Consider the following 15,391-nt stretch of genomic DNA (forward strand, 5'->3'; position numbering starts at 1 on the left):
TATGTATATGTGTGTATATATATATATAAATTTCCAGTGGTCCACTAGACTCAGACGGCTGGGAAATTTGACTTTTCAAATCTTTAACATTGAGTGGACTAGTAGCTTTTACCCCCTGACTAGTAAACCATAGTGATATTTTTCCACCCCTAGGTATAGATATATATTGTACCAAAATCCATATATATATATATATATATATATACACATGCACAGTATCTCACAAAAGTGAGTACACCCCTCACATTTTTGTAAATATTTTATTATATCTTTTCATGTGACAACACTAAAGAAATTACACTTTGCTACAATGTAAAGTAGTGAGTGTACAGCTGGTATAATGGTGTAAACTTACTACCCCCTCATAATAACTCAACACACAGCCATTAATGTCTAAAGCATTGGCAACTAAAGTGAGTACACCCCTAAATGGAAATGTCCAAATTGGGCCCAATTAGCCATTTTCCCTCCCCGGTGTCATGTGACTCGTTAGTGTTACATGGTCTCAGGTGTGAATAGGGAGCAGGTGTGTTAAATATGGTGTTACCGCTCTCACACTCTCTCATACTGGTCACTGGAAGTTCAACATGACACCTCATGGCAAAGATCTCTCTGAGGATCCGAAAAAAATAATTGTTGCTCTACATAAAGATGGCCTAGGCTATATCAAGATTGCCAAGACTCTGAAACTGAGCTGCATCACGGTGGGCAAGACAGCAGTTTCACAGGACAGGTTCCACTCTGAACAGGCCTCGCCATGGTCGACAAAAGAAGTTGAGTGCACATGCTCAATGTCATATCCAGAGGTTGTCTTTGGGAAATAGACGTATGAGTGCTGCCAGCATTACTGCAGACGTTGAAGGGGTGGGGGGGTCAACCTGTCAGTGCTCAGACCATACGACGTACACTTCATCAAATTGGTCTGCATGACTGTTGTCCCAGAAGGAAGCCTCCTCTAGAGATGACACACAAGAAAGCCTGCAAACAGTTTGCTGAAGACAAGCAGACTAAGGGCATGGATTACTTGTACCATGTCCTGTGGTCCGATGAGACCAAGATAAACTTATTTGGTTCAGATGGTGTCAAGCATGTGGGGCGGCAACCAGGTGAGCAGTACAATGACAAATGTGATATGCTTACAGTCAAGTATGGGGGTGGGAGTGTCATGGTCTAGGCCTGCTTGAGTGTTGCCGGCTCTGGGGAGCTACATTTCATTGAGGGAACCATGAATGCCAACATGTACTGTGACATACTGATCCCCTACCTTTGGAGACTGGGCCGCAGGGCAGTATTCCAACATGATAACAACCCCAAACACAACTGTAAGATGACCACTGCCTTGCAAAAGAAGCTGAGGGTAAAGGAGATGGACTGGCCAAGCATGTCTCCAGACTTAAATCCTATTGAGCATCTGTGGGGCATCCTCAAATGGAAGTTGGGGGAGCGCAAGGTCTCTAACATTCACCAGCTTTGTGATGTCATCATGGAGGAGTGGAAGAGGACTCCAGTGGCAACCTGTGAAGCTCTGGTGCACTCCTTGCCCAAGAGGGTTATGGCAGTGCTGGAAAATAGTGGTGGCCACACAAAATATTGATACTTTGGGCCCAATTTAGACATTTCCACTTCGGGGTGTACTCACTTTTGTTGCCAACAGTTTAGACATTAATGGCTGTGTTTTGAGTTATTTTGAGGGGACAGCAAATTTACACTGTTCTACAGGCTGTACACTCACTACTTTACATTGTAGCAAAGTGTCATTTCTTCAGTGTTGTCACATGAAAATATATAATAAAATATATAAAAAATGTGAGGGGTGTACTCACATTTGTGAGATACTGTATATTAAAGTTCAAGGGGATTTGCACTCTCACCTCACCAAAATAGGTGTCAGGAACATCTGTATCCACGCAAAAGTTAAAGATCCACACTCACTGGTGTTTCAAAACAAAACAAAATAATTTTTAATGTGTACAGTACTGTACACATTAAAAATTATTTTGTCTTGAAAGTTTAGTTAGTGCAGATCTTTAACTTTTGCATATATATATATATATATATATATATATATATATATATATATATATATATATGTATTTATGAATAAATAGAAAATATTGTATGTGAAGAAAATTCATATTTTCGGGTTAGCGCAATAAAAATATGCGATCCCGGTTAGCGTGCGAGTTGGGTGTTTTTCCACTTTTTTGCACCATTGACTTCTATATGGGGGAATAGGTAAGCGCATGCGCAGTGTTTGGCTTTATGCACTCGATGGCTTATAGCGCAAGCACGATAACTGTTTACTTTCAACTCATAATTTCTTCTAGCGAAATTCTCATTTTAGCGAAAGTGCTAAATTGAGCTCCACTTGTAATCTAGCCCTTAGTGTGCTGCCACTATTTTATTTTTTTAGACATATCTGGATGCTAACAGCACCTCAGAGTTGCTGCACTTTTTGGAGTTAAATGACCAGTTGTAACTGTATCACATGACTTCCTGTGGGTTAACCATGTGACTCAACATGTTAGTCAGCGATATAAATAAGTAACTTCAGCCATTTTGATTTTTTATCAGAAGCACATTCTTCATTATTGTTTCAGTAAAAATAGTCCTATACTAAATATGTGCCAGTCCTATTTTTCCTGATCACAGTTACAATTGTCAATTCTTAATGACATATTTTCAGGGCCTTTATCCAAACCCCAAGACAACTGATTTCAAAGTGTCTGAAAAGTTTTCGAATGTTATATTAGTTTTGCATATAGGCAAAACATACGGAAATTACCAGCCGCCATATTGTACGACAGTCACCAGTTGGAAACAACTATTTACTACTGGATCATTTAACGTTAAAATATTAATAATAAGCACTTTTCCAATTCAACAACTTAACACATACACATTCATACTATGGGGCAGATTTATCAAGCTCCATGCGGAGCTTGATGCCCCGTGTTTCCGGCGAGCTTGAAGGGTCGCCGGAAACAGAAGTTATGAAGCAGCGGACTAAAGACCACTGCTCCATAACCTGCCCATCTGCTCTGAAGCGGCGGACAGAAATCAACCTGATCGAATACGATCGGGTTGATTGACACCCCCTGCTAGTTGCCGATTGGCTGCAAATCTGCAGGGGGTGGCATTGTACCAGCAGTTCACAAGAACTGCTGGTGCAATGGTAAATGCTGAGAGCGTATGCTGTCTGTATTTATTGATGTGCAGCGGACATGATCCGCTATATCGGATCATGTCCGCTCGCACAATCATAAACAGGCCCCTATATTAATATTCTTCCTGTTCAAAGCCGTTAAAAAGACATACAAACCACACATATCTATGGTTTTAGAACACAATTGGTTAATTGCATAAACGTTACCTCTTAGCATCACAAGACATTATTAAAAGAGATAAATCATCTAACCTTTCAATTTGTGATTTAATCGCTAAACCCCTAAAATAATGATTTTGTTTCACATTAATGGTGCACATTGTGTTTCTTCATTAGGAACTTCGCAGGTATAAATGGCAGAGTCATTTCAGGATTCAGGGGCGGAACTACCATTGCAGCAGGTGCAGTGGCACCAGGGCTCAAGTGCATGTGGGGGCCCATAGTAGCCAGTCTATACATATATATGATATGTGCAGGATTTGTACAATCCTAATCCAGGAGAGCCTTTTATTAGTGCAGGTTTAATCAATCAACAAAATGTTACTGTGACACTGTGTTTGACCCCTTATGCCATATGGACTTTGCTCTAAGTAGCCCCATGACGTAGAAATGTGTCCGTATGGTTTTCTCTGTAGTCTCCCCACTGGTAACACTGATAGGGGAGCAAGTTAAGAATGAGGTAATCAGTAACTGATGAAAACTTCCTACCAATCAGTGAGACTGCAGGTGAAACTTTCTAATTAGGAGCTCAGTGCTGCCCTTCTTAAAGGGACAATTTGCCCTAAATTTGTCTCCCCTTTAATGTGTTCCCACTGATCCATTTAACCTTCTGTAGTGTATTAAATTGATTTGTTCCCACTGATCCATTTAACCTGCTGTAGTGTATTAAATTGTTTACAAATACCTTATTTGCCATTATATCAGCATTTGAAATAGCTGCATTTGCCTGTGGTATCCCTACCTATACTGAACGTTTCTATACTTATCTAAATTACACTCTCATTGAGGGGTAGGAGAGATATGCAATAAAATATTAATTTCCCATTGTTCTCTCTAAGGCCCTGATAAATACATAATCAGAAACACAAGGAATTGCCTATTTGGCCTCACCAGTCTCTCAAACTGTGGGTCTGGTAATATATCCCAAGAAAGTTGGCTGAACCTCTCAGTTCCAATGAGTGGCGATGTGTCTGATAAGAAATTACAGGGTTCTCAGCTTCAGCAAAAATCTGACAAGACGTCACTCATCTGCAATCACAACAGGGGGGGGGGGGTGTCTGTATTTGAAGTGTTCTTACACAACATACACTGTGCGTTAACTGAAACAAAATTTTTTATGTGTTTGAACACTTCAAATAATGCAAATGTAAACTTAGTTTCACTGTACAGGCTATAGATTTTATACACTGGAAATTCTCACCACTAAAAAGCTGGAGAGACTAATATGGCTGAAAAGGTGCATCAAATATGGAGGGCAGGAGTTTGAATATTACACACTCAAGGCAATTATTCACAATTAAAATACAGGTTACTCCCATGGAAAGCCCGTCAAACTCCCACAGAACACCTATATATTGTAATGTCTGCTTTCTACCTTGCTAATGAAGACAAAAAAAACCTTCCTATTAAACCTATAGGAGCTGTGATTTATATGTATTTCATTGTATAATGCATCATATGTACTGCATTTTAATGTGATTGTTTTTTATTTTATATATTCTTCATAAATTTTCTTCCATAACTTAAAAAAAATCACAAATATGACAATAATAAATGGCAAGCCTGCCATATATTAATATGTGCAAATCACCAGCATGACAATAACAGATAGCAAGCCCACAATATTTAAATATGTACAAAAAGATGCTACATAACATAAACCACATTTTGCTGTTTATCTGTACTTGATATATCCTCCTCACCATCTAGTAATCACTTTTGGACTTACACATGAATCTACAGTATATTGGAAACAAAGGAGGAAATAGCATATAATTTCCGCTAAGATAGAAACAAATTAAATTTATTGTATAAAATGAATATGTCCTCCTTTATAATATGAACCTTTTGAGAAACCTCCTGATAAGGATATAAGGCCACTCTTGGGCCTTCATTATGCACTCCACATCTACGGGAGGTGTCACTACATATAAGTAGTGATGTCGCGAACATAAAAATTTGGGTTCGCGAACTGTGAACGCGAACTTCCGCAACTGTTCGCGATCGGGTGAACCGGTCGAACCGCCATAGACTTCAATAGGCAGGCGAACTTTAAAACCCACAGGGACTCTTTCTGGCCACAATAGTGATGGAAAAGTTGTTTCAAGGGGACTAACACCTGGACTGTGGCATGCCGGAGGGGGATTCATGGCAAAACTCCCATGGAAAATTACATAGTTGATGCAGAGTCTGGTTTTAAGCCATAAAGGGCCTAAATCACCTAACATTCCTAAATTGTTTGGAATAACGTGCTTTAAAACATCAGGTATGATGTTGTATTGATCAGGTAGTGTAAGGGTTACGCCCGCTTCACAGTGACAGACCAAACTCTCCGTTTAAAGGGACAGTCTACACCAGAATTTTTATTGTTTTAAAAGATAGATAATCCCTTTATTACCCATTTCCCAGTTTTGCATAACTAACACATTTATAATAATATACTTTTTTTTTTTTTTAAGTACATTTTTATTGAGGATTAGCTTAAATTCACAAATGTAATGCAGAACAAATACATTTACATAAATGTTAACTCGAATATCACAGCAAATTGTGTACATATAAGACTGTAGGTTTATACAGGGAGTGCAGAATTATTAGGCAAGTTGTATTTTTGAGGATTAATTTTATTATTGAACAACAACCATGTTCTCAATGAACCCAAAAAACTCATTAATATCAAAGCTGAATATTTTTGGAAGTAGTTTTTAGTTTGTTTTTAGTTATAGCTATTTTAGGGGGATATCTGTGTGTGCAGGTGACTATTACTGTGTATAATTATTAGGCAACTTAACAAAAAACAAATATATGCCCATTTCAATTATTTATTTTTACCAGTGAAACCAATATAACATCTCAACATTCACAAATATACATTTCTGACATTCAAAAACAAATCAAAAACAAATCAGTGACCAATATAGCCACCTTTCTTTGCAAGGACACTCAAAAGCCTGCCATCCATGGATTCTGTCAGTGTTTTGATTTGTTCACCATCAACATTGCGTGCAGCAGCAACCACAGCCTCCCAGACACTGTTCAGAGAGGTGTACTGTTTTCCCTCCTTGTAAATCTCACATTTGATGATGGACCACAGGTTCTCAATGGGGTTCAGATCAGGTGAACAAGGAGGCCATGTCATTAGATTTTCTTCTTTTATACCCTTTCTTGCCAGCCACGCTGTGGAGTACTTGGACGCGTGTGATGGAGCATTGTCCTGCATGAAAATCATGTTTTTCTTGAAGGATGCAGACTTCTTCCTGTACCACTGCTTGAAGAAGGTGTCTTCCAGAAACTGGCAGTAGGACTGGGAGTTGAGCTTGACTCCATCCTCAACCTGAAAAGGCCCCACAAGCTCATCTTTGATGATACCAGCCCAAACCAGTACTCCACCTCCACCTTGCTGGCGTCTGAGTCGGACTGGAGCTCTCTGCCCTTTACCAATCCAGCCAGGGGCCCATCCATCTGGCCCATCAAGACTCACTCTCATTTCATCAGTCCATAAAACCTTAGAAAAATCAGTCTTGAGATATTTCTTGGCCCAGTCTTGACGTTTCAGCTTGTGTGTCTTGTTCAGTGGTGGTCGTCTTTCAGCCTTTCTTACCTTGGCCATGTCTCTGAGTATTGCACACCTTGTGTTTTTGGGCACTCCAGTGATGTTGCAGCTCTGAAATATGGCCAAACTGGTGGCAAGTGGCATCTTGGCAGCTGCACGCTTGACTTTTCTCAGTTCATGGGCAGTTATTTTGCGCCTTGGTTTTTCCACACGCTTCTTGCGACCCTGTTGACTATTTTGAATGAAACGCTTGATTTTTCGATGATCACGCTTCAGAAGCTTTGCAATTTTAAGAGTGCTGCATCCCTCTGCAAGATATCTCACTATTTTTGACTTTTCTGAGCCTGTCAAGTCCTTCTTTTGACCCATTTTGCCAAAGGAAAGGAAGTTGCCTAATAATTATGCACACCTGATATAGGGTGTTGATGTCATTAGACCACACCCCTTCTCATTACAGAGATGCACATCACCTAATATGCTTAATTGGTAGTAGGCTTTCGAGCCTATACAGCTTGGAGTAAGACAACATGCATAAAGAGGATGATGTGGTCAAAATACTCATTTGCCTAATAATTCTGCACACAGTGTATAAGTGTACAAACAAGGGGGGAAGCAATTAAAAAGTGAACAGTATTGTTTCCTGCCAGATTTACAGATATTCACCTACACAAAAAGCAACCAGGAATAGACTGTACGCAATTACTCTTTTATCCTCATTTTTATTTATTGGTAGGGATGGGTATGTTCCTACTCCTCGATTGGAAGAGGCTACTCTAGAGCCTTGTCATTTTAATGTGTTGCTATGTAGAGGAGGAGAACAAGAAACGAGAAAGTATTGCCTTCCTAAGTACTGATAAAGTATAGACTTTAAACTCCCTTAAATATAAATAAAATTTATAGTGAAGCCTCCAAACACACACGTAAGGGCACTTAGAAGCCCAATCTAGATCTTTAGAGAAGGCATATGGGAGATAGTTAAGAATTATAAACTCAGCTGATTAGTAATATTGATCAGACCTGCTGATCTATGTAGAGTAGGTAGGGTCAACACTATAGTATTATGTAAAAGTGAGCAATTGAGGTTGCGGCATAAACAAGAAAGGCTGCGCATGTAGCCCACCTAGCCTAGGTGGTTCATTCTGTAAAAAAGGGGGGGGAGGGGATGGGGGGTTGGGGGGAGGAGGTGGTGGTTTCTAAAAGCAGTGAGTTACAAGTATTCTTATACGCCTGGGATAGAGAGGATTTACTAGCGAGAGTTTATGATTGATTGGCCTATGCCACTTAAATATGGACATCAGTAGACTTTGGGGGATCAAAGTTATAATTATAGTTATAGTGGGGCAGAATGAAAGATAAGTTTAAATAACACAAGGAATTTTAGTTCTGAAAGTTAGTCTTATGGAGCCTATAATAATAAAAAAAAACATAAAAAAATAATTAATCTTAATGAGGAAGCCAGAAGGTTATATAAATCATTCTGAGACCTTAAGACGTTACTTGATGTGACGGTGTCTGAATTGCATACATGCAGTATTTACACTAGTTTAAGACAAAAGAGCAATTGCAGCCACACTTTGTCAATGAGGATGTAGAATAGGGGTATAATGCATCTTCTGTGGCAGTAATATAACTTAAGAAATATTGAGTTTCTATATGAAGAAATCATGAAGCCCTGCCGATTGGATATGGGCCCTATATCTAACAACAGGCTATTGTGTGTGTCAAAAAGGAGAGGTTTACCACAGCGCAAAAGTTGGAAAAAAATTAAATTTTAACCATGAGAACTAATTTAATAGCACCTCCTATTCAGAGCATAAAACAATAATCTGTCCGCAAAAGAGCTAAATACAACCAAATTCGTATGGTATAATATAAGCATTAACAGTGTGGCAGCTATTAGATTCTCAACATGCCTATATCATTTAAAGCTTATATGGTATATTGATTTGGCAAAACATTGTATTGTAACACATAAAAAAAATAAACTAAACATTAATAGCGATATCAACAATAATCTTATCACCAACACTTGCTCCAAAATACAGTATATATGTGATAGCAGAACTAAACCTGTTATACTATTAATGAACCAATACATATTATGCTATGCCCCCTGCACTTCTAGTAAACAAGAAAATACTCAGCATTCCAGATATTCTCTCTGTAGGTCCATGCCAGCTGCTGTATTTGCACTGGAAGCTGAACTATAATATTCGTATGTTAGATGTTCGTTTGTGACATAGTCCCCATGGAGGAAAATAATGTCCAGATAGCAAGCGCGGTAACAAATATATTGTCTGAAAGGGAGCTTAGGCTCACGGATGAGCCAAACATTTACCCCGCTCCTGCTTTCTTCTGAACCATTAAAAGAAGAATCTTTTACCCCACTCCGGACCGTAAGGCTGAGGGCTTTTCTGTAGCCAGCTGTAAGTTTAGTACCAGCTTTGCAGGGCAAATGTCCCGACTGGCCAGATGATGAGGAGCGACATAAGCTAAGAGACCCGCCAGATCAAATTCTGCTGTGTGGGGTACCCCGATTACCTCATATGGGCTCCGGTGAGTTATCCAGCCGACAAAAGTCCCCCGCAGTTCACATGGCTCAATCTGCTCTGAAGTGTTCTGGGGAATATCTGGTGGTGATGTTTCACTAGCTTTACTGTAGGGAGCTGGCGAATGTAAGTCTGATAGCTCCTCAACAGTGACCGGCATATCACTAGCACACTGCCTTTCTGCTTCCACCATGTCGTGTAGCAGGGAAAGATGCTCCAATGTTGTCGTCCAAGATGGCGACTTTCGCGGGGTAATTGCTCTTTCTGGGTACTTCTCCCCATAATTAGCCGAAACGCCCAGGGTAGCAGTATGTGCGGTGAGGGGCTTAAAAGCCTCGGCCATTGTATTCAGAAGGGCTTCGTTGTGACGGTCTAAGAGCTCCTTCATCTGAATAAGCAGAAGTGCAGCCATGGTTTCACACAAACAGCGTGCCAGCAGGAGTTATAAAAACAGGACCCACATAAAGAAGTTTAGCACTTCTAGGGTATCTCTCAGGCAGCTAGAAGATAGTTCTCTTCAGGGATCTCCAAAGTGAGGCGAAAATGTGGAAAATATATAATAAAACCTTTAGAATTGTAGGATGTTTTAGGAGCTCTGAAAGTATGCGTCTTATCCCGGTGGTAGCTGGCTCCTCCCCCCCATAATAATATACTTTTAACCTCTGTGATTATCTTGTATCTAAGCCTCTGCAAACTGCCCCTTTTTTCAGTTCTTTTGACAGACTTGCAGTCTAGCCAATCAGTGCCTGCTCCCAGATAACTTCTCGTGCACGAGCACAGTGTTATCTATATGAAATACGTGAACTAACACCCTTCTAGTGGTGAAAAACTGTTAAAATGCAATCTGAAAGAGGTGGGCTTCAAGGTCTTCAAGGTCTAAGAAATTAGCATATGAACCTCCTAGGTTAAGCTTTCAACTAAGAATACCAAGAGAACAAAGCAAAATTGGCGATAAAAGTAAATTGTTTAAAATTACATGCTCTATCTGAATCATGAAAGTTTATTTTGGCCTAGACTGTCCCTTTAACGCACCGCAAACAACCGCAAACAGTCCATTTGCACAAACGCAAACTCCCCATTTGCACAAGTTTGGATACCAAGCTAGCCATGTCCCGTTCCTTGTCCTCACTGATGTCATTGAAGGTCTCTTCCTCCACCCAGCCACGTACAACACCAAGGGTCCCCGAAAGGTGACAACAAGCCCCCTGGGACGCCTGCTGTGTTTGGTCTTCCACCTCCTCAAAGCCACCTTCCTCCTCTGACTCCTCTTCTTCAGACTCCTCTCTCTGCATTGCCTCTCTCTGCGTTATTATAAGGTGTGTTAAGTAGTACTATTCCTATCAATTTAATCCCTGTTACGTCCCCTATCAGGGGACGTGTATATGGCATCGATTTTAGGAACCGGGAGATGGAAAAAGATGCTTGGTCGGTCCTCCTACTTCAAATTTGGGGCACTGCGCATGCAATCTAATGTGCCACCAGATAGGAGTGGTGTGTCAAGTAGTACTATTCTTATCAGTTTAATCCCTGTTACGTCCCCTATCAGGGGACGTGTATATGGCATCGATTTTAGGAACCGGGAGATGGAAAAAGATGCTTGGTCGGTGCTCCTACTTCAAATTTGGGGCACTGCGCGTGCAATCTAATGTGCCACCAGATAGGAGTGGTGTGTTAAGTAGTACTATTCCTATCAGTTTAATCCCTGTTACGTCCATGTGTGTAATGCTGCCTGACTGAGACATATCCCTGTTATCTACATTCTCTGGCAATAATGGTTGCGCATCACTATCACTCATTTCTTCCAACTGATGTGTAAATAACTCCTCTGACAGATCAAGTGAAGCGGCTGTGGTGCTAGTGTTGGTGGTGGCGGCAGGCGGGTGAGTGGTAACTTGAGAGGTGCCCGAAGCTAAGCTGGAGGAGGATGGTGCGTCAAGGTTCCGAGCGGAAGCTGTAGAAGATTGGGTGTCCTGTGTTATCCAGTCAACTATGTCCTCAAAAATGTTTGACTTAGGGGTACGTGGCCTCTGAACACTGGGCATTATTCTATGGCCAAAGGGAATCACAGCACTACGAACACGACGGCCCCTGCGGGGTGGCCTGCCTCTGCCTGTCATTTTTTTTTCGATTAGTGGTACTATGCGTGCAAGCTACAGTGACAACAGATATGAATGGCACTGTGCACTGGCAGAAGTTGGCAGAGTAGACGCTGTAGGCCTGACACACTCTTGCAGACAACTAACTGCTATTCAATCTATTACAGTCAAAATTGTATTTTTTTTTTTAAATGTACACTACTGTTACACCAGATATGAGTTGCACTGGTGTGACACTGTGCCCTGGCAGGCACTGAAACGCACACGTGTGAAGGAAACTGACTGCTATTATTTAACACAGTCAAAAAAGTATTTTGTTTTTTTAAATGTACACTACTGTTACACCAGATATGAGTTGCACTGGGATGACACTGTGCCCTGGCAGGCACTGAAACGCACACGTGTGAAGGAAACTGACTGCTATTATTTAACACAGTCAAAAAAGTATTTTGTTTTTTTAAATGTACACTACTGTTACACCAGATATGAGTTGCACTGGGGTGACAATGTGCCCTAGCAGGCAGGCACTGAAACGCACATGTGTGAAGGAAACTGACTGCTATTATTTAACACAGTCAAAAAAGTGTTTTGTTTTTTTAAATGTACACTACTGTTACACCAGATATGAGTTGCACTGGGGTGACACTGTGCCCTGGCAGGCAGGCAGGCACTGAAACGCACACGTGTGAAGGAAACTGACTGCTATTATTTAACACAGTCAAAAAAGTGTTGTTTTTTTTAAATCTACACTACTGTTACACCAGATATGAGTTGCACTGGGGTGACACTGTGCCCTGGCAGGCAGGCACTGAAACGCACACGTGTGAAGGAAACTGACTGCTATTATTTAACACAGTCAAAAAAGTGTTGTTGTTTTTTAAATCTACACTACTGTTACACCAGATATGAGTGGTGGCACTGGGCAAGTGGGCACAGTATACGCTGTGAACCTGACACACACGCTGGAATTAGATTACACAGAAAAAAAAAGCAGCTCTAAAAAGGGCTTTTTGGGGTGCTGTCCTAACAGCAGAGATCAGATGAGTCCTTCAGGACTGTAGTGGACACTGAATACACTAGCCTAGCTATATATTTCCCTACTAAATCAGCAGCAGCTACACTGTCCCTCCTCTCACTAACAATGCAGCTTACGAATGAATCTAAAATGGATGCTGTCCAGGAGGTAGGAGGGTCTGGGAGGGAGGGTCTGCTGCTGATTGGCTGGAATGTGCCTGCTGAGTGTGAGGTACAGGGTCAAAGTATTACTCAATGATGACAAATAGGGGGCGGATCAAACATCGCAAATGTTCGCCCGCCGCGGTGAACGCGAACAAGCAATGTTCGCCGGGAACTATTCGCCGGCGAACTATTCGCGACATCACTACATATAATGAACCGCTCTTTCAAACTTAGCAAGTCTTAAGTATTGACACATAAGTAAAGATGAACCTCATTTTAAGTAATTATACAAAAGTAAATGATCCCCTAGAATCAGCCAGTGCTAAATCTACATATCCCACGAGTAAATGCTATTGGTGGCTTCCAGACCACCCCATATGAATATGCATAGTAAACGGGAAATTAAGGGGGAGAATACATAACAGGTCACACTTGGACCCCAATGGCAATGTAAACACTATCTATATACATCCCGGACTTAATTAAATGAGAAAATATTTAGTGACAAAAGGCCTTGAACATGAGTTCTGTGAAGTAGGGCAGACTATTCATTCAGTATGCACAGCAATAAAATGTGACCAACAGGCCACATAAATAAATGTAAATTAAGGGTATCATCAAAGGGAGCCAAAATGATGGATGGAAAGTAAAAAATCCCTCAAAGAGTTATTACATTTAACCATATAATATATAGATTGGGCTAAATATACTCTTCTAAAAAATATAGGGCAATAAGGAAAAATAATTGAATTGCAAAATGTCTTGGTAATTGAATATATGAAAGTACTTCGCCCACAAATAGGTCTACTAAAAAGAACTTCAAGAACCTCTGCATGGATTTAGCAAGCTCTGTAATCAGTAAACTTCATATGCGTGCAGTGTCTCCATTTGTTTCTGAATAAGGCAAGTATTAAAATTAACATTTAGCTACTAAAACTACAACAAACAGTCAGCTAGATTACGAGTTTTGCGGTATGGCTATGTCCCTGAAAAAATTGTCCATTGCATGTGGAATGGCCAGGAACGCATATTACGAGTCGAAGAGGTATAGCTATACCGCAAGCATTTTAGCAGGTAAAGCAATGTCCATTCCGCACTAAAAAAAATTACGTTTGAGTGCGGGATTTTCCATAGCGCTGTATTACAGGTTGTGCAGTCCGGCTAAAATGCTTGTGTTACAGCCTATACCAACATGATCCATTCCATCTGAGAGCAGTAGTTCTGGATTTTGCAAAACAAAAATGTTTCACAAAACTCATAACTAAAATGTTACATAGTACACAACACCCATAAACTACCTATTAACTCCTAAACCACCGCCCTCCCGCATCACAAACATTATATTAAACTTATTAACCCCTAATCTGCTGCCCACCCACATCGCGATTATTAAACCTATTAACCCTTAAACTGCCGCCCCCACATCGCCAACACTATAATAAAGTATTAACCCCTAAACCTCCAGCCCCACATTGTAACTACTAAACTAAACCTGTTAACCCCTAAACCGCCGGCCCCTTACATCGAAAAACACTAAATTATACTATTAACCCCTAAACCTAACACACCCCTAACTTTAAATTAAAATTACAACATAACTATTCTAATAAAATAAAATAAATTACAAACCTAAATTAAAAAAAAAAAAAAAAAACTACTACGAAAAAAAATCTAACATTACAAAAAATAATTAAAACTCAATTACGAAAAATAAAAAATTTAATGATCAAAAATAAAAATAAATAACACCTTATCTAATAGCCCTATAAAAATAAAAAAGCCCCCCAAAATAAAAACACCCCCTAACCTACAATAAACTACCAATAGCCCTTAAAAAGACCTTTTGTAGGGTTTTGCCCTAAGTTAAACAGTAAAACCTCCCAAAATATAAAACCTAAGTCTAAAAAAACCCCTAAACTACCCATTGCCCCTAAAGTCGCATTTGTATGGGTATTGCCCTTAAAATGACATTCAGCTCTTTTACTGCCCTTAAAAGGGCATTTTGCTCTTTTACAGTGCCCATCCCTAATAAAAAAAAAAACACCCAAAAAAACAAAACCTAACACTAACCCCATAAAATCTACTCACGGTTCCTGAAGTCTGGACATCCATCTCCGTCCAGGAGGCGAGAAGTCTTCATCCAGGCAGCGAAAAGTCTTCATCCAGACGGCGACACCTTCATCCATCTCGGGGACATCTTCTATCTTCATCCAGGTGGCGCGGAGCGGAGCAATCCTGGATGTCGATGACATCCTGCGCCGTGTCCTCTTCATATGATCCCCACCGTACCCTGAAGTTGAATGCAAGGTACCCGTTTCAAAATGGTGTACCTTGAATTCCTATTGGCTGATTTGATTCTTCAAATTCAAATCAGCCAATAGGATGCGAGCTTCTGAAATCCTATTGGCTGTTCAAAACAGCCAATAGGATGAGAGCTACTGAAATCCTATTGGCTGCCAATAGGATTTCAGAAGCTCTCATTCTATTGGCTTATTTGAATTTGAAGAATCAAATCAGCCAATAGGAATGCAAGGTACGCCATTTTGAAACGGGTACCTTGCATTCAAATTCAGTGTACGGCGGTGATTATATGAAGAGGACGCTCCACTCGGGATGTCATTGCTGTCCA

The sequence above is a fragment of the Bombina bombina genome, chromosome 4, assembly GCF_027579735.1.
Source record: "Bombina bombina isolate aBomBom1 chromosome 4, aBomBom1.pri, whole genome shotgun sequence".
NCBI lineage: Eukaryota > Metazoa > Chordata > Amphibia > Anura > Bombinatoridae > Bombina > Bombina bombina.